Raw genomic sequence first — 24,246 nt, 5'->3', positions numbered from 1 at the left:
TTGTAATTATCCCTTTCTTTCTTGAGACTTCTCCTTGTAGCAGTGTTTTAGGTAGTCTCCTTCTCAGTTGGTTTGATGAGCCTTCATCTTCACTTTTTGGCAAAGTGACAGCCGTAAACAGATTTGATGAGTCTTTATCGGCTACCGTTTGAACAAGACTAGTTGTATCTTTATCTGATACAGTTAATTTTATTATATTCAATGGGGAATGCACACCCTTCTCATCCATTTTATTTTGAGATTGAGATGGGGAACTCAATTGTTGTGAATTGTACCATGAACTCAATTGTTGTGAATTGTACCTTGGCTGGGAGATAACTTGCGTCTGTGATTGTATTAATTCAAACTTTATTGCCTGCAGTCTCTGTTCTAATATGTTTACCTGTTCCATTAGTCTCGCTTTTTCTTGTTCCAAGGACTCATTCTTTTGGTTAAGTCTTTTGAAAGCTTCAGTCATTAATGAACAATGGTCACAAAAAAATATCTTGTATGTGTCTTTTTGGATATTGTATTGAGGGGTTTTTTCTGGGTTTTGTCTTAGTGCTGGAGAAATATAGTAATTTGGTCCTAATATTCTCCTTGCGTAATCTAATGCTTCAGTGAAATCATTAAAATCTTTAAAGAGAGGTTTTTCCAAATCTTTAATGGAGTCTAAAACTTCTATCCAAGTCTGAAAAATACCATTTGTCTTACTATGATGACCCGATAGGTCATCTTATATTTTAGAACCAAATTCTATGTTTTGAAGTCTCAAAAACCTCATTTTTGCCTTCCTCGATTTACATGCGCAGTTCGGGTATTCTTCTGGAAAGCTTTTATGTTAAAAACTGAGAAAAATAAGAATTTCTGCCCTAAAAATTAATTTGAGTTAATTTCGATCAACGTTTTGAGTAAACGGACCCAGATCCATATTTTGACGGTTCCGATAGGTCTGTATCATAATTTGGGACCTGGGCGTATGCCCGGAATCGAATTCCGAGATCCCTAGCTCGAGATATGGAATTTTGATGAAAAATTAAAAGTTTAATGATTTTTTGAATTTACTGATATTTGGTCTTGTTGATACCGAGTCCGTATTTTAGTTTCGAAACCCGGTACAAGTCCATTATTATATTTATGACTTGTCTGTGAAATTTTATGAGAAACGGAGTTAGTTTAACGTGATTCAGACGTTCTGTTGTGAAAATAGAAGTTTTAAAGTTTTCTTGAAAATTTCATTTGATTTGGTATACGATTCATAGTTCTAGGCGTTATTTTGGTATTTTGATCGCGCGAGCGAGTTCGTATGATATTTTAGGACTTGTGTGAATGTTTGGTTCAGAGCCCCGAGGGCTCGGGTGAGTTTCGGATAGGCTACGGGGTGAATTGAACTTAGAAAAATCTGATGTTTTGCTTCAGCTGATATCTGGTGTGTTCTTCTTCGCGTTCGCGAAGGTACTCTCGCGAACGCAAAGAGTGAATTAGACTGGGGAAGATTTTCTTCACCGCGAACGCGACCAGCTTCTCGCAAACGCGAAGCTTGAGGGATCTGGGGGAGGGGACACTCGTTCTTCTACGCGAACGCGAGCACTAGCTCGCTAACGCGGAGGCCAGGGGGGAACAGCCTTCGCGAACGCGAAGAGGAACTCGTGAACGCGAAAGCCATTTGGGCTGCTGCTCATCGCGAACGCGGCAGGCCCTTCGCGAACGCGAAGAAGGCATGACGCCCAGACCTTAAAATATTTCAAAAATGGGATTTTACCCATTTTTCATAAACTCTCCATTAGAGCTCAGCCTAGGTGAGATTTTGAAGAGAAAATTCAACATCAATTCATAGGTTTGTACTCTTTAACTCATTTTCTTCCATTTCTATCATCACCCATTAAATTCCTAGCCCTAATCTTTGTTCTTTCATGGTAGAAAACTAGGGATTGAGGAAGAATTGGATTTTTTTTGCAAATTTGGGGATTTAGGCCTCAATTTGTGGTCGGATTCTGAAACTAATTATATAATCGGGATCGGGGATAAACGGGTAAATGGATTTTGGTCTGAGCCTCGAATTTTGACCAAGCGGGCCCGGGGTCGATTTTTGACTTTTTGGGAGATAGTTTGGGAAATCTAAATTTATGCATTGTAATTAATTCCTTTAGCAATAATTGATATTGTTGAGTCGTTTGTAGATAGATACGAGTGGTTTAGAGGTGGATTCTAAAGGAAAAACCGTGGTTGAGCTTTGAGTTTGGTCTTCAGAGCGAGGTAAGTGTCGTGGTTAACCTTAACTTGAGGGAATAGGATAATTTTGTCTATTTGCTACATGTTTAAATATTGGGGAACAATGTATATGTGAGGTGACGAGTACTTATGCATTGTAGTCGGGTTAAAGCATGCAGGTGGGGCTTGGTTTCTTGCAATTATAGCTTCCTTTGTTCATGTTATCCGTGTTTAGACTAGTATTGTTAAATTGATTGTTCTTATCATGTTTACAGATCTTCTGGTGATAATTGAGTATTGATTACGAAGTTGAGGCTGATATTGTGGAACCAAATATTGAAGTAAGGCTTGTACTTGTTATTCTATCTCCCTGCTGTTATCTGTTCATTGTATTATGGTAAGGGAGAGTGTTAATGTACGAAGGGTGATGCCGTGCCATATTGTGAGTGTTAATGCACGAAGGGTGATGCCGTGCCATATCGTGAGTATTAATGCACGAAGGGTGATGCCGTGCCACATTGTGAGTATTAATGCATGAAGGGTGATGCCGTGCCATGTTATGAGAGTTAATGCACGAAGGGTGATGCCGTGCCAATTCTATTGATTTTATGGTGAGGTTGAGAGTAAAAGCATGAAGGGTGATGCCGTGAATTTTTCCTCTAATGTATTTACTTGTTCTTATTGGTTCATAATATATTGGCTGTTCAAGTTATCATTCTGCTGTAGTTCTGTATATCGTATTCCCCTCAGCATGTTCCCCCTCCAAAATGTACATGTTTAACTGTTATTTGTGCATATACTGTTAAATTGCACAAGTTTGTTATGTAGGTGTCTTGTCATAGACACTCCACTACTTCGTCGAGATTAGGCTCGACACTTAAAAGTACATAGGGTCGGTTGTACTGATACTGCACTCTGCACTTCCTGTGCAGATTTTGGTATTAGTCCCAGCTGATCGAGAGGCGTAGCAGCTCGGACTGGTTCATCGGAGACTCAAGGTAGATCTGTTGGCGTTCGCAGACCTTGAAGTCCCCATCTATCTTTTCTTTGTTTTTCTTTACTGTTTCTTTCGTTCAAACAATTGTATTTTCTTTCAGACTTATACTTGTGGTAAATCCTAGAAGTTCGTGAATTGTGACTCCAGATCCGGGTGGTAGTAATTAATGAAGTTTTTATATTATTTCGCATTCGCTGTATTTCATTTTTGCTTGTTTGGTGTTATTTACTGAATTGAATAAGGATTGACTTAATAATTCTCTAACATCGGCTTGCCTAGCAAGTGGAATGTTAGACACTATCACGGTCCCAACGGTGAGAATTTCGGGTCGTGACAAGTTGGTATCAGAGCACTGGGTTGCCTAGGTCTCACAATTCACGAGCTGGCTTAGTAGAGTCTGGAGGATCGGTACGGAGACATCTGTACTTATCTTCTAGAGGCTATGAAGTTTAGGAATAAATTTCACTTCTATTCTTCTCTGTCGTGTGATTTTATTCTATCATTGCTGATTGAACTCTTCTATTCTTGTCCTTCCGTAGATGGCGAGAACACGTACCGCATCTTCTGCTGAGCAGCAACCAGAGCCTCAAGTAAAAGCTCCTACGAGGGGCAGAGGTCAAGACCGAGGTCATGCTAGAGGCCGAGGCAAGGGCAGAGCTCAGCCTAGAGCTCGAGCAGCAGCACCAGCGGTGGAGCCTCAGGTAGAGTTTTATGAGGAGGTTCCAGCCCAGACTGTTCCTTGCAGGCCAGCTCAGGTACCAGAGGGGTTCATTGCCACCCCTGTGCTTTAGGATGCTTTGGTCCATTTGGTGGTCCTTATGGAGAGTGTGGCCCAGACTGGTACATTTCCCATGGAACCAGCCGTCTCTAAGGTGGGAGAAGGAGCACAGACTCCTGCTACTCACACTCCGGAGCAGATGGCTCCCCAGTATCAGACTCCAGCAGCTCAGCTAGCCAGAGTAGTTCAGCCGGTTGTTGCGGCACAGGCCGGCGATGGGTCAGTTATGTCTTCTGAGGCTTTATGGATATTGGATAGGTTTACCAAGCTTTTCCCAATTCACTTCAGGGGTGCTCCTTCAGAGGATCCCCAGGAGTATCTTGACAACTGCCATGAGGTGCTACGAAACATGGGTATAGTGGAGACCAATGGGATCGACTTTGCTGGATTTCAGATGACTGGTTTCGCCTAGAAATGGTGGAGAGATTATTTGTTGACCAGACCAGCTGGATCGCCTGCTCTTACTTGGGACCGGTTCTCTCAGCTCTTCCTAGAGAAGTTTCTCCCTATCACATTGAGAGAGGAACATCGCCATCAGTTCGAGCATCTCCAGCATGGCAGTATGACTGTTACTTAGTATGAGATCCGTTTTGTGGATTTGGCCCATCATGCCCTTCTTCTACTTCCTACCGAGAGAGAGAGAGAGAGGGTGAGGAGGTTTATTGACGTACTTGCTCAGCCTATCAGATTGCAGATGGCTAAGGAAACCGGGAGTGAGATGTCTTTCCAGGCGGTTGCCAATGTCGCCAGGCGAGTTGAGATAGTTCTTGCTCATGGAGGTCAGGGGTCTGACAAGAGACCACGTCATTCCGGGGGGTTCAGCGGTGCCTCATCTGGAGGCAGGGGTACTTTTGGTAGAGGCCATCCTCCCAGGCCGTTTCATTCAGCACTCCAGGCATCCCACAGTGCCTCAGGTGGTCGTCGCCCTCATATGCCTTATTCCGACCAGCTAGCCTAGAGTGCACCACCAGCTCCTATTAGTGAACCTCTGCTCCAGAGTTTTCAGGGTGGTTAATCAGGTCGACATGGTCAGTTTCAGGGTCAGCAGTCACAACAACCGGGGTCCTGTTATACTTGTGGTGATCCGAGGCACATTGCTAGATTTTGCCCTCGGGCATCAGGCAACTCACAGCATCAGGGTTCTCGTGCCATGGTTCCGGCACCAGTTGCTGCACCACATGCTTAGCCAGCCAAAGGTAGGGGCCATGAAGCTAAAGGTAGAGGCCAGCCAGCTAGAGGCCATCCCAAAGACATAGTTCAAGGTGATGGGGACCATCCCCGGTGTTATGCTTTGCAAGCCAGGCCTGAGGCTGAGTTATCTGACGTTGTTATCACAGGTACTGTTTCAGTTTGTAGTAGAGATGCTTCAGTTCTATTTGATCCGGGTTCTACTTATTCCTACGTGTCATATTATTTTTCTTAATATTTGGTTGTGCCTCATGATACTTTGAGTGCTCCTGTGTATGTGTCCACACTTGTGGGAGATGCTATTATTGTAGATCATGTTTATCATTCGTGTGCGGTCACCATTGGGAGTATAATGACCCAACCGATCATTTTGACTTTTAGAAACCCGTTCCCCTAAATAAAACTCCCTGTATGTGCTTTTATAAATTATGACTTGCGGGAATGGTTGGTTCGGGATTTGGAAGTGTTCGGGTTGAAATCGGAACACTTGGTTCCTTAAGTTGGCTTTAAAATGCTAAGTTTGACTTCGGTCGAAATTTTGAGAAAATGACCCTGGATAGAATTTTGATGACTCCAATAGCTCCGTATGGTGATTCTGGACTTAGGAGCGTGTTCGGAATTTTATTTGGAAGTCCGTAGTTAAACTAGGCTTGAAATGGCTAAAATAGGAATTTAAGTTTGGAAGTTTGACCGGGGAGTTAATTTTTTGATATCGGGGTTGGAATCCAGTTTCGGAAATTTTTATAGCCCCGTTATGTCATTTATGACTTGCGTGCAATATTTGAGGTCAATCAGACTTGATTTGATAGGTTCTGGCGTTGTTTGTAGAAATTGAAAATTTCACAGTTCATTAGGCTTAAATCTATGCGGGATTCCTGTTTTTAGTGTTGTTTGATGTGATTTATAGACTCGACTAAGTTCATATGATGTATTAGGCCTTGTTGGTATATTTGTTTGAGGTCCCGAGGGGATCAGGTGAGTTTCGGATACCTAACGGATCATTGTTGGACTTGGCTTGATAGATGAAGTTCTGGTTTCTACAGGTTCTGGTTTCCTTCTACGCGATCCCGTGAGAAGGTATGCGATCGCGTAGAGTTAATTGGGCAGCTGTAATTTTTTTCTATGCAATCGCATGGGCGAGTCCGCGATCGCGTAGGTTTGGCAAGCTGTGTTATGCGAACGCGTGGCTAAGACCGCGTTCGCGAAGAGGAAACGAGGCAGAACCTGGTCCACGCGCTTAACCCTTCGCGATCGCATGGATGAGTCTGCGATCGCGTAGGTCTAGGAATGTTGTGTTTCACGATTGCGTAGAGTTATCCGCGATTGCATAAGCTTAATTCTGGGCAACCTTATTTTGTTCTTCGCGATCGCGTGCCTTTGGCCGCGATCCCATAGAAGAAAAAGCCTGGGCAGAAAGTTTAAGTTCCCATTTTTAACGATTTGGAGCTCAGATTGAGGCGATATTTGGGAGCTTTTCGGAGAAAACATTGAGGTAAGTATTCTTAAGTCAATCTTGGTTAGATTACCCGAATCCATCACTGTTTTTAACAATTAATTGGTGATTTAAGTTGGAAAAATTTGAAAACCCTCTTGGATAGATTTGAGGATTTGAGGGTCCCACGGGCAATTTTTGAATTAATTTCGGATTGTTTTCGAATAGTGTAGTATTTTCTTATGGAATTGATTCTATAATTTTTGTTGACTGTGTCGAATTAATTATGACTAGATTCGAGTCGATCGGAGTCGAAAAATCGAGGAAAAGGCATACTACTTGGTTAAATTGGAGCAAGTCGAGGTAAGTGACTTGTCTAACCTTGTGTGGGGGAAATTTTCCCTAGGATTAATATTAAAGTGATAAATTGAAATATGTTGAAAGTCATGTATACGAGGTTACAATTGTGTACATAGGCTAAATGTGAAAGATTATATCTTTAAATTGTATATATCGTTGTTGCATATTAATTAAATAATTTTACCTTGTTATATTCTTCATCATTGATTAAAATGTTTATACTTTAAATTTGCTTGACCTTTTTCTGCTAATTCTTTTACCTGTTTAGTTGAAACTTGGTTTCTTTTATTCTGTGCATTATTTGAAGGGTGATTTTCTTTAAATTAAATATTATTAATATGAATTATTTGACATTTTAAATTTGATATTGAACCAACGTATTAAAATTTTGAAATATTATTTTGTTGAGTTATTTATTCACGAATATTTTGTGAGATTTTCGTGCTCATTGTAATGGAGCCGTGAGCTCTTTATTGTGGAAAAATATTATTGTTGGATTATTTTGGCATGAGCCGTGAGCTCTTTATTATGAAAAAATATTGTTGTTGATTTATTTGGGCAAATTGAAATATTGGACACTTGAGGTGCAAATTGTGATATATTGTGAAATTGATACGCATGCAGTGGTATAAGGTCTGGGTATTGAAGCACATGCGGTGAGATAAGGGTGGCTTGATACGCGTGGCTAGTAGGAGAAAATACTAGAAGTCATGCAATGTGATAAGGGTGGCTAAAAACGCGGGATGCTATTTCGAAAAAAAAATGTTTTATTTAAATAAATTGTGAAGGATCCCGCGGTGATATAAGGAAATGAGATATTGTGAATTTATTTATGATTTGGGACTACGAGGCGATTCCTCAGGAGTGCCCTTGTTGATATTGATTCATGGCCGCAGTTGCCTTTGATTATTGTTGTGATTTTCTTAAAGTTGAAAAGAATTCTGTTTTGTTTCCGCGATGTATTAATTTCCATTATTTGGTGTAATTAAATGGTGACATACTACTTGACTCATTTCCATTGTCATTTTATCTTATTATATTGTTAAACATTTTACCATGCCATTATTTGTTTTTTTCCAGTAGGGCCTGACCTGATCTCGTCACTACTCTACCGAAGTTAGGCTTGGCACTTACTGGGTACCGCTGTGGTGTACTCATACTACTTCTGCACATCTTTTTGTGTATATCCAGGTACATCTTACCAGCCCAGACATCAGTGAGTTACCGGTGTACGGAGACTTCGAGGTATATCTGCCAGCGTCCGCAGACTCTGTAGTTCCCTTCTATCTTTATCATGCTGCTTCCTTATTTTCTTTAGACCTTGATATATATAGAGACATTGAGGATAAATTCTTAGAAGATTGTGACTTATTTCTACCGAGTTTTCGGAGTTGTAATTATTTGATTTGTAGTTTATTTATTTCAGATATCTATTATTATTCCGCATTGACAGGGAGTCTTGAGACTAGTGTAGATCTTCTACTTCTAGATATTGTTGATTTTTATGTTATCTTAGGTATGGATTGGCTGTCACCTTATCACTCTATATTGGATTGTCACGCCAAGACGGTGACCTTAGCCTTGCCGGGGTTGCCTCGATTAGAGTGGAGGGGGACTCCTAGCCATTCTATCGGCAGTGCTATCTCTTATATGAAGGCTCGACGTATGGTCGAGAAGGGGTGTCTAGCTTATTTGACTTATGTTCGCGATTCTAGTGCGGAGGTTCCTTCCATGGATTCAGTACCAGTTGTTCGTGAGTTTCCAGAGGTGTTTCTTGCAGACCTGCCGGGGATGCCACCCGACAGGGATATTGATTTTTATATTGATTTGGCTCTGGGCACTCAGCCCATTTCCATTACACCATACCGTATGGCCCTGCTAGAGTTGAAAGAATTGAAGGAACAGTTGCAAGATTTGCTTGATAAGGGCTTCATTAGACCTAATGTCTCGCCCTGGGGTGCACCTGTGTTGTTTGTGAAGAAGAAGGATGGATCGATGAGGATGCGCATAGATTATCGACAGTTGAACAAAGTCACCATCAAGAACAAGTATCCATTACCGAGGATTGATGACTTGTTTGATCAGCTTGGGTACCAAGGTGTTTTCGAAGATTGATTTGAGATATGGCTACCATCAGTTGAGGATTAGAGCATCTGATGTCCCTAAGAAGCTTTTCGGACTCGGTATAGGCATTATGAATTTCTTGTAATGTCCTTTAGGTTGACAAATGCCCCAGCAGCATTCATGGATTTGATGAACCGAGTGTTCAAGCCTCATTTGGACTCCTTTGTGATCGTGTTTATTGATGATATCTTGATCTACTCCCGTAGTCGAGAGGAGCATGAGTAGCATCTTAGGATTGTACTTCAGACTCTAAGAGCCAGCCAGTTATATGCTAAATTTTCAAAGTGTGAGTTTTGGCTGGATTCACTCGATTTCTTGGGGCACGTTGTATCAGCAAAGGGCATTTAGGTAGATCCTAAGAAGATTGAGGCAGTTCAGAACTAGCATAGACCCATTTCAGCTACGGAGATCAGGAGTTTCTTGGGTTTGGCGGGCTATTACCGTTGATTTGTGAAGGGGTTTTCATCTATAATAGCCCCGTTGACCAGGTTAACCCAGAAGGGTGCCCCGTTCAGATGGTCAGATGAGTGTGAGGCGAGCTTTCAGAAGCTCAAGACTGCTTTGACTACAGCGCCGGTGTTGGTGTTGCCCACAGGTTCAAGATCTTATACGGTTTATTGTGATGCGTCTCGTGTTGGGCTCGGTGCGGTATTGATGCAGGAGGGCAGGATGATTGCATATGCGTCACGACAATTGAAGGTTCATGAGAAAAATTACCATGTCCATGACTTAGAGTTGGCAACCATTGTTCATGCGCTGAAGATTTGGAGGCACTATCTTTACGGTGTGTCATGTGAGGTTTTCACGGATCATTAGAGCCTTCAGTATTTGTTCAAGCAAAAGGATCTCAATTTGAGGCAGAGGAGGTGGTTGGAACTATTTAAAGACTATGATATCACTATTTTGTACCACCCGGGAAGGCAAATGTGGTAGCCGACGCCTTGAGTAGAAAGGCAACGAGTATGGGTAGCCTTGCGTTCATTCCAGTCGGTGAGAGGTCACTTGCATCAGATGTTTAGACTTTAGCCAACCAGTTTGTAAGGTTGGATATTTCAGATCCCAACCGTGTTCTAGCTTGTACAGTCGCCCGGTCTTCTTTGTTTGAGCGCATCAGAGATTGGCAGTATGGTGACCCTCATTTGTTGGTCCTTAGGGACACAGTGTGGCATGGTGGTGCCAAGTAGGTTATTGATGGAGATGACGAAGTTTTGAGGATGCAGGGTCGTGTTTGTGTGCCTAATGTGATCGACTTCGTGAGTTGATTCTTGAGGAGGCCCATAGTTCCCGGTATTCTATTCATCCGGGCGCCGCCAAGATGTATCAGGACTTGCGGCAACATTATTGGTGGAGGAGGATGAAGAAGGATATAGTTGCTTATGTAGCTCGGTGTCTAAATTGTCAGCAAGTAAAGTATGAGCATTAGAGACTCGGTGGTTTGCTTCAGCAGATAGAGATTCCTCAGTGGAAGTGGGAGCGTATCACTATGGACTTCGTTGTTGGACTCCCACGGACTCAGAGGAAGTTCGATGCTGTTTGGGTCATTGTGGACAGGCTGACTAAGTCAGCACATTTCATTCCTGTGGCAGTTACCTATTCTTCGGAGCGGTTGGCAGAGATTTACATCTGCGAGATCGTGCGTCTTCTTGGTGTGCCCGTGTCTATCATTTCTGATCGAGGTACGCAGTTCACCTCGCACTTATGGAGGGCAGTACAACGTGAGTTGGGTACGCGGGTTGAGTTGAGAATAGTGTTTCATCCTTAGACGGATGGACAGTCCAAGCGCACTATTCAGATCTTGGAGGATATGCTCCGCGCATGTGTTATAGACTTTGGAGGATTGTGGGATCAATTCTTGCCTCTTGCAGAGTTCGCGTACAACAACAACTACTAGTCGAGCATTCAGATGGCTCCCTATGAGGCATTATACGGTAGGTAGTGTCGGTCGCCAGTTGGGTGGTTCGAGCCGGGAGATGCTCAGTTGTTGGGTACAGATCTAGTATACGATGCCTTGGATAAGGTCAAGATTATTCAGGATTGACTTCGCACAGCTCAGACCAGGCAGAAGAGTTATGCTGACCGTAGAGTTCATGATGTTGCATTCATGGTCAGAGAGAGAGTGTTGCTTCGGGTATCACCCATGAAGGGTGTAATGAGGTTCAGAAAGAAGGGCAAGTTGAGCCCTAGGTATATCAGACCTTTTGAGATTCTGGAGAGAGTGGGAGAGGTGGCTTACAGGCTTACGTTGCCACCAGGCTTATCAACAGTTCATCCGGTTTCCATGTGTCCATGCTACGGAAGTATCACGACGATCCGTCCCACGTGTTAGATTTCAACTCTGTCCAGTTGGACAAGGATTTGAATTATGAGGAGGAGCCGATGGCTATTCTAGCCCGGCAGGTTCGACAACTGAGGTCTAAGAGTTACCCTTCAGTTCGAGTGCAGTGGAGAGGTTAGCCCGTTGAGGAAGCTACTTGGGAGTCCGAGTAAGATATGCGGAGTGGATATCCACATCTTTTCACCAGCTCAGGTACTTTTCTATGTCCGTTCGAGGGCGAACAATTATTTTAGAGGTGGAGAATGTGATGACTAGATAGGTCATCTTATATTTTAGAACCAAATTCTGTGTTTCAAGGTCTCAAAAACCTCATTTTGGCCTTTCTCGATTTGCGTACACAGTCCGGGTGTTCTTTCGAAAAGCTTTTATGTTAAAAACTGAGAAAAATAAGAATTTCTGCCCTAAAAATTAATTAAAGTTGACTTTGGTCAATATTTTGAGTAAACAGACACGAATTCGTATTTTGACGATCCCGGTAGGTTCGTATCATAATTTGGAACCTGTGCGTATGCCCAGAATCAAATTCCGAGGTCCCTAGCTCGAGATATGGAATTTTTTTGAAACATTAAAAGTTTGAAAGTTTAATGATTAATAGAATATACTGATGTTTGGTCTTGTTGATACCGGGTCCATATTTTGGTTTCGTATCCCGGTACAGGTCCATTATTATATTTATGACTTGTCTGTGAAATTTGGTGAGAAACAAAGTTAGTTTGACATGATTCAAACGTTCAGTTGTGAAAATAGAAGTTTTAAAGTTTTTTTGAAAATTTGCATTTGATTTGGTGTCCGATTCATAGTTCTAGGCGTTATTTTAGTGTTTTTATCATGCGAGCTAGTTCGTACGATATTTTAGGACTTGTGTGCATGTTTGGTTCGGAGCCCCGAGGGCTCGGGTGAGTTTCGCATAGGCTACAGGGTGAATTGGACTTAGAAAAATATGATGTTTTGCTTCAGCTGATATCTGGTGTGTTCTTCTTCGCGTTCGCGAAGGTACTCTCGCGAACGCGAAGAGTGAACTGGGCTGGGGAAGATTTTCTTCATCGCGAACGCGGTAGACGGGTTGCGAACGCGAAGCAATATAGGCATTACCCTTCGCGAACGAGACCGGCTTCTCGCGAACGCGAAGATTGAGGGACCTGAGGGAGGGGACATTCGTTCTTCTTCACGAACGCGAGCACTGGCTCGCGAATGCGAAGGCCAGGGCAGAACAGGCTTCGCGAACGCAAAGAGGAACTCGCAAACATGAAAGCCATTTGGGCTGCTGCTCATCGCGAACGCGGCATGCCCTTTGCGAATGCAAAGAAGTCCTGACGCCCAGACCTTAAAACATTTCAAAAAGGGGATTTTACCCATTTTTCATAAATTCTCCATTAGATCTCGGCAATTTTGAAGAGAAAACTCAACATCAATTCATAGGTTTGTACTCTTTAACTCATTTTCTTCCATTTCTATCATCACCCATTTAATTTCTAGCCCTAATCTTTGTTCTTTCATGGTAGAAAACTTGGGATTGAGGAAGATTTGGGGTTGGTTTTGCAAATTTGAGGATTTAGACCTCAATTTGGGGTCGGATTCCGAAACTAATTATATAAGGCTCGGGGGGTGAACGGGTAAATTAATTTTGGTCCGAACCTCGAGTTTTGACCAAGCGGGCCCAAGTCGATTTTTGACTTTTTTGGGAAAAAGTTTGGGGAATATAAATTTATGCATTATAATTGATTCCTTTAGCAATAATTGATATTGTTGAGTCGTTTGTGGATAGATATGAGTGGTTTGGAGGTGGATTCTAAAGGAAAAACCGTGGTTGAGCTTTGAGTTTGGTCTTTAGAGCGAGGTAAGTGTCGTGGTTAATCTTGACTTGTGTCAATAGGATAGTTTTATCTATTTGCTACATGTTTAAATGTTGGGGAACAACGTATATGTGAGGTGACGAGTACTTATGCATTTTAGTCAGGTTAAAGCATGCGGGTGGGGCTTGGTTCTTGCAATTATAGCTTCCTTTGTTCATGTTTTTCGTGTTTAGACTAGTATTGTTAAATTGATCATTCTTATCATGTTTACGGATCTTCTGGTGATAATTGAGTATTGATTACAAAGTTGAGGTTGATATATTGGAATCAATTGTTGAAGTAAGGCTTGTACTTGTTATTCTATCTCCCTGTTGTTATTTGTTCATTACATTATGGTAAGGGAGAGCGTTAATACACGAAGGGTGATGTCGTGCCATATTGTGAGTGTTAATGCACGAAGGGTGATGTCGTTCCATATCGTGAGTGTTAATGCACAGAGGGTGATGCCTTGCCACATTGTGAGTGTTAATGCACGAAGGGTGATGCCGTGCCATGTTATGAGAGTTAATGCACGAAGGGTGATGCCGTGCCATTTCTATTAATTTGATGGTGAGGTTGAGAGTAAAAGCACGAAGGGTGATGTCGTGCATTTTTCCTTTACTGTATTTACTTGTTCTTATTGGTTCATAGTATATTGGCTGTTCAAGTTCAACAAATTCGCACGACAGAATACAAGAAAGTAAAATTTTCCTAAGGGTTCGGCAGCCTCTCGAAGATAAGTACAGACGTCTCCGTACCGATCCGCAAGACTCTACTAAACTTGCTCATGACTCGTGAGACCTATGTAACCTAAGCTCTGATACCAACTTGTCACGACCCAAAAATCATAACCTGTCGTGATGGCGCCTATCTCAATACTAGGCAAGCCGACAACACCAATAACCCACAATTTATTTTAAATATTGAAAACATAACAATTAAGTTTAAGAGTAAATCCCACAAACATTGGAAATAAACACACTCCCAAAATCCGGTGTCACTGAGTACATGAGCATCTATATATTACAAGTCTAGGAAACCCGGTCTATAATAATTCAAGACCAAATACAATAAACAAAAGGATAGGGAAGGAGAGACAAGGTATGCGAAACATAGCAGCTATCTCTGAATCTCCGGAAAATCAACTATGTGAAAGAATCAGCACCCATTGTGTCCGGGATCACCTGGATCTGCACACGAAGTGCAGGGTGTAGTATGAGTACAACCAACTCAATAAGTAACAATAATAAATAAGGAACTGAAAGTAGTGACGAGCTTCTCAGCTAAGTCCAAATATAGTACTTTTCAACATAAAAGGGTAGGCATGCTCTCAAGTTAATCATTTAAAATTTCACAGAAATTTCATATCAAATTTGACTGAAATAGAAAATAGTGTTTTTTTTTGAAATTTCCAAAATAGTGATATATGACAGCTGAAATGCAGCAAATAATTAAATCAATGCATCCTCTTAGAGTAACAGTCACTCAGTCCTCCCATTTACTCAAATCTCACAGTCACTTAGCACTTGGCACTCGACACTCGCACTCGGCACTCGCACTCAGTAGGTACCTGTGCTCACTGGGGGTGTGTGCAGACTCCGGAGGGGCTCCTTCAGACCAAGCGCTATATCAAGCCAATCATTGCATAAATCAATGAAACATGCTGCGACGTGCAACCCGATCCATAAATATCCTCACAATTAGGCCCTCGGCCTCACTCAGTCCTCAACCTCTCTAGTCTCTCGGGCTCTCAGAAATCATGATAATCAGCCCAAAATCGATAATATGATGTATTAATAAATAGCAACAGAGACTGAGATATGATATAAAATGAATAAACATGACTGAGTGTGAAATTACAATTTGAACATATAATTCAACCACAGAAATGGCCCCAGTGGGTACCAATAATAACATCATATGTCTAAGCATGATTTTTAATACGAGTCTCAACTCAATTTTTTCTAACACATAGAGAATGTACTGTATCAACAGATTATTCAACTATACAGTTCCATGGAATTTGACCAAGTCACAATTTCTACGGTGCACGCCCACAGGCCCATCACCTAACATGTGTGTCACCTCAAAACCAATCACATAAAATATAATCCAGGGTTTCATACCCTCAGGACCAAATTTAGAACTGTTACTTACCTCAAACCGTGTAATTCTTTATTCTGCAATGTCTTTGCCTCGTGAATTGGCCTCCAAACGCCTCGTATCTAGTCACAAATAATCTGATTCAGTCAATAAAAATTATTGGAATTAATTTCATATGAAAATACAAATTTTCCATAAAAATCCAAAAATTAACTCAAAAATCGCCCATGGGACCCACGTCTCGGAACCCGACAAAAGTTACAAAATCCTAAAGCCCATTCAACCACGAGTCTAACCATACTAATTTTACCAAAATCCAACCTCAACTCGACCCTCAAATCTTCAAATTAAACCAAGAGGGTTTTGTAAAAGTTTCAACTTAATTCACCCATTAAATGATGGATTTAAAGGCATAATCATGGAAATTAACCAAAACTGGATAAAAATCACTTACCCCAAACACCCACGCAAGAATCTCTCCAAAAATCACCTTCCACCGAGCTCCCAATTCAATTTTGTGTTATGAACTCAAAACCCCTATTTTGGGACTTTTAATTCTGCCCAGATCTGCCTTCATCGAGAAAACGGAAGGAGCCTCGCATTCGCGAAGCACAAACTCGACTGCCCAGAATTCACCTTATGCGATTGCAGAATCCTCTACGCGATCGCAAAGAACAACCAAACTGCCTCAAAATTGTTATCCTACGCGATCGCGAAGCACAACACTCTAAGGCCTACGTGATCGCGGACTTGCCCACATGATCGCGAAGAATTAAGCGCGTGACCACCGACTGCCTTATTTCTTCTACGTGAACGCGGATTTAGCCACCCGTTTGTAAAGCATAGTCTGTCCAAAACAACGCGATCGCGGTTGCTTTCACGCGATCGCATAGAACAATCTCACCTCTGCCAAAAAAAGCCTATGCGATCGCAGGCCTTCTGTAATGACCCAGCTGGTCGTTTTGAGAATTTAAATCTCGTCCGGTGGCATAAGGCCCTGAGCAGCTTCGCATTATGTGCCTTGACTTGTGTGCGTAGTTGAATTCAATTATCGGGTGATTCGAAGTGATTTGGGACACTTAGTCCCTAAAACGGAAGCTTAAGTCTTAGAATTTTGACTGTAGTTGGAACTGTGTGAAAACGACTCCGGAATAGAATTTTGTCGGTTCCGTTAGCTCCGTTGGGTGATTTTGGACTTTGGGGCATGTCCGGATTGTGTTTTGGAGGTCTGTAGCTCATTTAGGCTTGAAATGGTGGAAGTTAAATTTTTAGAGATTTTGACCGGTAGTGGACTTTTTGATATCGGGGTCGGAATGCGATTACGGAAGTTGGAGTAGGTCCGAAATGTTGAATATGACTTGTGTGCAAAATTTGAGATCATTAGGACGTGGTTTGATAGGTTTCGACATCGATTGTAGGAATTTGAAGTTTCAAGTTCTTTAAGTTTGAATTGGAGGGTGATTCCTGATTTTTGGAGTTGTTCGATGTGGATTGAAGACTCGACTAAGTTCGTATGGTGTTATAGGTTTGGTTGAGGTCTCGGGGGCCTTAGGTGAGTTTTGAATGCTTAACGGATCAAAAGTTGGATTTGTGTTGCTGTTGAAGTCTTCAGGCATCTATCATTTTCGCACCTGCGGTGGAGAGACCGCAGGTGCGTGATCGCACGTGCGGAGAGGCAAGCGCAGAAGCGAATTTAGGATGTGTGGTCAGGGGTCGCAGGTGCGAAGGGAAATGCCGCATCTACGATGCCCGCAGATGCGCTAAAGGACCCGCAGGCACGGAGGAGATTGCAGAAGCGGACAATAGTCCGCAGGCGCGCACATGCAGGTGCGACCCTTTTTCCGAAGAAGTGGACCCAGCCCTCCTAAGTCATTTCTGCACCTGCGAAGGAAATTCCGCAGGTGCGACCCAAGGTCCGTAGATGCGGAATAACTGGGCAGAAAAAGGGCAGATTCGAGGGTTTGAAGTTCACTTCACAAATTTGATTGAGACCTCGGTAGAAGGCGGAATTTGGAGAGATTTTCTGAGGAAGTTGTTGGGTAATGATTCTTAACTCCGTTATGGTTATATTCCACTAATCTATGCTTGAATTCATCGTTTAAATTCGAATATGGGGTGAAAAATTGAGAAATGTTCTTAGGCCGAATTTTGGGGTTTTGATCGAGATTTTTGTGTCGGATTTTAGTAAATTTGATATGGTTAGATTCGTGAGTGAATGAGCTTTCGTATTTTATGACTTTTACCCGATTTCGAGAAGTGGGCCCCACGAGCGATTTTTGAGTTAAATTTCAGAATTTTCGTTAAATGTTGATTTCATTAATTAGATGAGTCTATTATTGTTGTATTTATGATACGTAATTTCTTTTGGCTAGATTTGGGCCATTCTGAGCCGGATATTCCTGGAAAGGGCATTCTTATGGATTGATTGAGCTTGACTCGAGGTAAGTATCTTGCCTAACCTTGTGTGGGGGAACTACCCCTTAGGATTTGAGTCATCTATGTTGATTGTAGTCTGTGTACGCGAGGTGACGAGTGCGTGCTCAGACTTATTTGTGGAAAGTTGGCCTTTTAGGGTTCTTATGTCCTTATATTCACCGTGTATGATGTTTTTTTGATACGTTTGAATTCCTATTTGCTAGTTTCACCTCTACATGCTTTGATTAGAGATAATTGCTTTAGGATTTACTCTTACTGTCTATTTGACCCTTATTCGACTTAACAAAAGATTTTGCCTCTTCTATCGTCGTGCTATATTTTTCATAACTGCTTATCTTAATTGAAATCATTATTTTTTCATCCTATAATTGTTTAGTCGTAATTGGAGTTATGATTATCTTCCGCTGTATATCCTTACTTGAATTGTTGAATATTCCTCGTAATTGCTCAACCTCAAAAGGAGTTTAGATAACCTATATCTTAATTGACTTGCCATTATTTGGAACTATTTGACTCGTGTTGGTTTCTTATTGTTAACTTGAATATTGTGGAATCGTTGCTACATTTTTGTTTTGTTTTCCCTTGTTAAGCTGTTCTCCTTGTGCCTAGCATTCTTTACTGTGGTTATTCCTTGTGAATGAGTTCTACCGTTCTTGTGATTTAAATTCTTGAGTTGATTTGCTCGTCGTACTTTGCATTTATGTCATTGTTGCTTTTGTACTCGTTGTGGTGATGTACGAGGTTTCTGTCGTGTTATAGTTGTTACCTCTATTGTTTGCGCTGCATATTTAAATTGGGACTACAGATGTATTCCGGGAGATCCCCTAGCACTGCATATTTATTTTGGGACTACGGACGTATTCCGGGAGATCCTCCAGCACTACATATTTATTTTGGGAATACAGACGTATTCTAGGAGATCCCCATATCTTGCATATTTACTTTGGGACTACGGATGTATTCCGGGAGATCCCCCGACACTGCATATTTATTTTAGGACTACGGATGTATTCCGGGAGATCCCCCCTGTACTGCATAATTAATTCGGGACTACGGGACGGTATCCCGGTAGATTTCCCCTGTAGTTATATCTGTGTTCGGAGCTGATAATCTTCCATGCTTAGGTGTCACATGGTGACTTATACTCGAAGGATATTACTTGAAAAGTTTATATTTGAAAAGTATTTATCTTGAAGGAACTATGTTTGAAGATATTTATTTGAAAGGGTTATACTTGAAAAGTATTTATCTTGAAAGAACTATGTTTGAAGGCTAATTATTTGAAAGGTTTTATCTTGAAAGAACTATGTTTGAAAGATATTTATTTGAAGGAAGTATATTTCAAAAATAATTTCTTATTGGAAAGGATTATATTCTAAAGAACTCAATTTAAAAACTTACGAGTGAAAGTTTACACTTGAAGGATTTGACTAATTTATTGGGGTTGTTGGCTGAGACCTGATGTGAGAACTATTGCAGCTGCTGAGTTGCTAATTGCCTTTATTGTATTGTGATTTTTGGATTTGGGTTGTGTTATCGTTCATTCTTCTGTGTCTTATTCTGGTGTTCCGCTGTTAGTTCCTATTTTTTCCCTTCCTTATTGCAGTTACTATGTCATTAGCCATATCGCGGGGTTCTTAGATAGATGCCGTGTTTTTAGTCATCCCTATACTTATGCTTGTTCAGTTTATTAGACCAGTGGGTGTCTTGACTAGTCCTCGTCACTACTTCACCGAGGTTAGTCTTGATACTTACTGGATACCGTTGTGGTGTACTCATGCTACTCTTCTGCACAATTTTTATTTTTGTGCAGACCCAGGTATTTGTACCTCAGTCCCGTGAGGTACTGAGGTCCCGTCACTACTTCATGGGTTCAGTTTTCAGAGATATTCCTGAGAGAGTTTGTACCTCAGTCCCGTCGAGACGCATGGCGTGTGGAGTTTGAGCAGCTGCTCTAGGGCACTATGTCAGTGTCAGAGTATGCCGTGAGATTCAGCGATTTGGCCGGGCATGCACCTGCTTTGGTCGCCACAGTTAGAGAGTGTGTTTGTAGATTCATTGAGGGACTCAGGCATGATATTCGGTTCAGTATGGCTTGGGAGTTAGAGTTAGATGTTTCGTTTTAGCAGGTGGTTGGGATCACTCGCCGTGTAGAGGACATGCGGGGCCATGAGAGAGAGTACATGCAAGATCAAGAGAGAGAGGACAGGGAGGTGAGGAGGCCTCGTAGACTAGAGAGTTCTACTGGTCCATATTTTGGAGGTAGGGTGCGACATGATAGAGGTTTTGTGGTCATCCAGTTCGGTTTGCACTTCAGGCTTCGCACAGTATGTCAGGTGCTCATGGGTCTCAGAGTACCAGTACCGCACAGTTCCTACAGCCACGTCAGCAGAGAGGTTGCTTCGAGTGCAGAGATACCAGCCACAAGGTGAGAGAATGTCCTAGACTCCGAACAGGTGTGTCACAGCAGAGTATTCAGGCGTGTAGAGGGCGCCCAAGAGGGGAAGGCTCGTCTCGTTGATGTGTTTCATATAATAGGCTTGAGGCCATTCGTATTTTTATTCGGTTCTGCCTATTATATTAGATTTCATATAATAGGCTTTTGATTTGTTACAGAGGGGCACCGTTTGTATTTTTATTCGGTTCTGCTTATCTGGGTGAGTTCCCCTATTTGTTGTTCCACCTATGGGTGATTTCATGACTTAGTATTATGTTTAGTTATTTACCCCTGTTGGAAGACTCTATGAGTGGTAGCCCGTGCCTATCATTTGTTTCTATTCATTATCGAAAGTTTCGAGAGTAGGAGTGAATTCATGTTGTCCATTATGGTAGGTTTGATGTGATTCCTGAGTAAATTGGTTACGATTTGTGATTTGATACTCTACTGGGGTGAAGGTTTAGTAAGTGTTGTGATTTTATTGGCAGAATTGAATTAGTGGAAGATTTCCATTGCTATGATGTGCATTCGACTTGTGATTCAGAGTTGAGGGTGAGACCCTCGCGATTCCATGTGATTTGATGGCTGAGTACCGCGGTGGAAGTTATATCAGGATGGGACCCTTGTGATTGTTCATATGCTTTAATTCTTTCCTTGTTATGTTGTTTTGTAGGTTAGTATTGATAGAGAGTTATGCCTGTCGGGCTTGTTTGGTAGTTTCCTTATGTGTTTCTCTTTTCATATTCAGTCAATTTCGTTCGGTGCTTCTTGAGTTTTAGCCTGCGGGGTGTGTGCCCGGTGGTGTTAGTTGTGACTTGTTGATTCGGGTGTATAGTTAAGAGGTCTTCATGTTTCTTGCATCGTTGTCAGTGTTGTGGAGGTTTGAATAGGGTTCTAACGGATATGAGGCTAATTGCTTGTGATGGTTTTGATTATGGGCAACTATTGTGATCAGAAATGTTATTATACGCCTATGTGTGATGTGTCTTGTTGTGTGGTCGCACCTTGTGGGTGTAGGCATGAGTTGTTACAGCTGGTTGAGACTGATATCAGTTATGGATTTAGAATCGGGTCTTTTGAAGACAAATGGAAGGTGAGAATTTTGACTCTAAGGCTTATCGGTATTGATAGAAAGGATAATTTACAGTTGGGATGGTGTTGTTAGGCTTATGTGGATTGGGGCGACGTGGGGTCCCCCTCGGGTGTATGTTGAATATGTGCTTTCAGTGATTGAAGACTTCGAGGCGATTCTTAGCATGTTCGAGGATGAACGTTTGTTTAAGAGGGAAAGGATGTAACGACCCGGCCGGTTGTTTTGAGAATTTAAATCTCGCCCAGCGGAATAAGGGCCTGAGCATCTTCATATTATGTGCCTTGACTTGCGTGCGTGGTTGAATTCAATTATCGGGTGATTCGAAGTGATTTGGGACACTTAGTCCCTAAAATGGAAGCTTAAGTCTTAGGATTTTGACCGTAGTCGGAACTGTGTGGAGGCGACTTCAGAATAGAATTTCATCGATTCCGTTAGCTCCGTTGGGTGATTTTAGACTTAGGGGCATGTCCGAATTGTGTTTTGGAGGTCTGTAGCTCATTTAGGCTTGAAATGGTGGAAGTCGAATTTTTGGAGTTTTGACCGAGATTTTGGTGTCAGATTTTAGTAAATTTGATATGATTAGATTTGTGAGTGAATGGGCTTTCATATTTTACAACTTTTACCCAATTTCGAGAAGTGGGCCCCACATGCGATTTTTGAGTTAAATTTCAGAATTTTCGTTAAATGTTGATTTCGTTGATTAGATGAGTCTATTATTGTTGAATTTATGATACGTAATTTCTTTTGACTAGATTTGGGCCATTCAGAGCCGGCTATTCGTGGAAAGGGCATTCTTACGGATTAATTGAGCTTGACTCGAGGTAAGTATCTTGCCTAACCTTGTGTGGGGGAACTCCCCCTTAGGATTTGAGTCATCTATGTTGATTGTAGTCTGTGTACGTGAGGTGACGAGTGCGTGCTCGGACTTATTTGTGGAAAGTTGGCCTTTTAGGGTTCTTATGTCCTTATATTCACCGTGTATGATTTTTTTTGATACGTTTGAATTCCTATTTGCTAGTTTCACCTCTACATGCTTTGATTAGAGATAATTACTTTAGGATTTACTCTTACTGTCTATTTGACCCTTATTCGACTTAACCAAAGATTTTGCCTCTTCTATCGTCGTGCTATATTTTTCATAACTGCTTATCTTAATTGAAATCATTATTTTTTCATCCTATAATTGTTTAGTCGTAATTGGAGTTATGATTATCTTCCGCTGCATATCCTTACTTGAATTGTTGAATATTCCTCGTAATTGCTCAACCTCAAAAGGAGTTTAGATAACCTATATCTTAGTTGACTTGCCATTATTTGGAACTATTTGACTCGTGTTGGTTTCTTATTGTTGACTTGAATATTGTGGAATCGTTGCTATATTTTTGTTTTGTTTTCCCTTGTTAAGCTGTTCTCCTTGTGCCTAGCATTCTTTACTGTGGTTATTCCTTGTGAATGAGTTCTACCGTTCTTGTGATTTAAATTCTTGAGTTGATTTGCTCGTCGTACTTTGCATTTCTGTCATAGTTGCTTTTGTACTCGTTGTGGTGATGTACGAGGTTTCTGTCGTGTTATAGTTGTTGTCTCTGTTGTTTGCACTGCATATTTAAATTGGGACTACAGACGTATTCCGGGAGATACCCCAGCACTGCATATTTATTTTGGGACTACAGACGTATTCCGGGAGATCCCCCAACACTGCATATTTATTTTGGGACTACAGACGAATTCCGGGATATCCCCTAGCACTGCATATTTAAATTGGGACTACAGACGTATTGCGGGAGATCCCCCTGTCTTGAATATTTACTTTGGGACTACGGACGTATTCTGGGAGATCCCCTAGCACTGCATATTTATTTTGGGACTTCGGACGTATTCCGGGAGATCCCAGCCCCCCTCCCCATATTGCATAATTAATTCGGGACTACGGAACGGTATCCTGGTAGATTTCCCCTGTGGTTATATCTGTGTTCGAAACTGCTAATCTTCCATGCTTTGGTGTCACAGGGTGACTTATACTCAAAGGATATTACTTGAAAAGTTTATATTTGAAAAGTATTTATCTTGAAGGAACTATGTTTGAAGATATTTATTTGAAAGGGTTATACTTGAAAAGTATTTATCTTGAAAGAACTATGTTTGAAGGCTAATTATTTGAAAAGTTTATATTTGAAAGGTTTTATCTTGAAAGAACTATGTTTGAAATATATTTATTTGAAGGAAGTATATTTCAAAAATAAGTTCTTATTGGAAAGGATTATATTCTAAAAAACTCAATTTAAAAACTTACGAGTGAAAGTTTACACTTGAAAGATTTGACTAATTTATTGGGGTTGTTGGCTGAGACCTGATGTGAGAACTATTGCAGCTGCTGAGTTACTACTTGCCTTTATTATATTGTGATTTTTGGATTTAGGTTGTGTTATCGTTCATTCTTCTGTGTCTTATTCTGGTGTTCCGCTGTTACTTCCTATTTTTTTCCTTCCTTATTGCAGTTGCAATGTCGTTAGCCATATCGCGGGGTCCTTAGATAGATGTCATGTTCTGTCATCCCTATACTTATGCTTGTTCAGTTTATTAGACCAGTGGGTATCTTGACTAGTCCTCGTCACTACTTCACCGAGGTTAGTCTTGATACTTACTGGGCACCGCTGTGGTGTGCTCATGCTACTCTTCTGCACAATTTTTGTTTTTGTGCAGACCCAGGTATTTGTTCGTTAGCTAGCTGTATGGACTGTCGCTGCAGAGACTCAAGGTAAACCTGCCGCTGCGTTCGCAGGTTTCGGAGTCACCTTCAAGTTTTTGTTTTGTACTGTTTATTCTTATTTCTGGACAGTTGTATTTAGAAGTATTCTAGCAAGCACTCTGTAGAGCTTATGGCTTGTACTACCGAATTTGGGAATTGTAAGAGATTTTTATTTATTTTGTTAGATGTTAATTA

The sequence above is a fragment of the Nicotiana tomentosiformis genome, chromosome 12, assembly GCF_000390325.3.
Source record: "Nicotiana tomentosiformis chromosome 12, ASM39032v3, whole genome shotgun sequence".
NCBI classification, from domain to species: domain Eukaryota; kingdom Viridiplantae; phylum Streptophyta; class Magnoliopsida; order Solanales; family Solanaceae; genus Nicotiana; species Nicotiana tomentosiformis.
The sequence above is the reverse complement of the archived record's forward strand: the minus strand, read 5'-3'. Positions refer to the sequence as shown.